At 37.4% G+C, this 735-nt stretch overlaps 1 non-coding gene across 1 annotated transcript; it reads left to right on the top strand.

The window, feature by feature from the left end:
- Nucleotides 1-384: 384 nt before the first annotated feature.
- On the top strand, nt 385-456 carry TRNAE-UUC (transfer RNA glutamic acid (anticodon UUC)). The gene has a single exon. It is a non-coding gene; the product is annotated as a tRNA-Glu (tRNA).
- Nucleotides 457-735: the final 279 nt, after the last annotated feature.

Below are 735 nucleotides of genomic sequence, written 5' to 3'. Positions count from 1 at the left end.
ATCTTTATTTATTTATTTACCTTTTAGTTCTTGAAAAACTAATTTTCTTAATATAAACAAGTAATTTTTCCTATATTTTCTAGACAAACCTATACTTTAAACCATAAAATCTGTGAAATAGGAGGTGGGAATTTTTATATTTTGCAAGAGATGGGTGGAGTCACTCATCTTGCAGTGCTCAGAATAACTCCTAGCTCTTTTTTCAGAAATAGTTTCTGTAAATTGTTAAAGTACAGTGTGAGATGCCAGAATTCAGACTTGAATTGATATGTGAGCAAAGTAAACATGTAATCATTATGTTGCTAATGGTTCCCATATTTTTGATAATCTTTCCATAAGAGAAATAGAAATAGTTTCATAATAGTTTACTAAGAATCATCAACTTCCCACATGGTCTAGCGGTTAGGATTCCTGGTTTTCACCCAGGCGGCCCGGGTTCGACTCCCAGTGTGGGAATGTAAAGTTTTGGGGCCGGGCGGTGGCGCTAAAGGTAAGGTGCCTGCCTTGCCTGCGCTAGCCTTGGACAGACCGCGGTTCGATCCCCCGGTGTCCCATATGGTCCCCCAAGCCAGGAGCAACTTCTGAGCACATAGCCAGGAGTAACCCCTGAGCGTTACCGGGTGTGGCCCAAAAACCAAAAAAAAAAAAAAAAGAATCATCAAATTTATTTATAATAAAATAAATCTGTATTTTAGTTTATTTTATTGTATATAATCTAGTCATTATCTTTCCAAC

Source organism: Suncus etruscus, chromosome 4 (assembly GCF_024139225.1).
Source record: "Suncus etruscus isolate mSunEtr1 chromosome 4, mSunEtr1.pri.cur, whole genome shotgun sequence".
Taxonomy (NCBI): Eukaryota; Metazoa; Chordata; class Mammalia; order Eulipotyphla; family Soricidae; genus Suncus; species Suncus etruscus.
The sequence above is the reverse complement of the archived record's forward strand: the minus strand, read 5'-3'. Positions and strand labels throughout refer to the sequence as shown.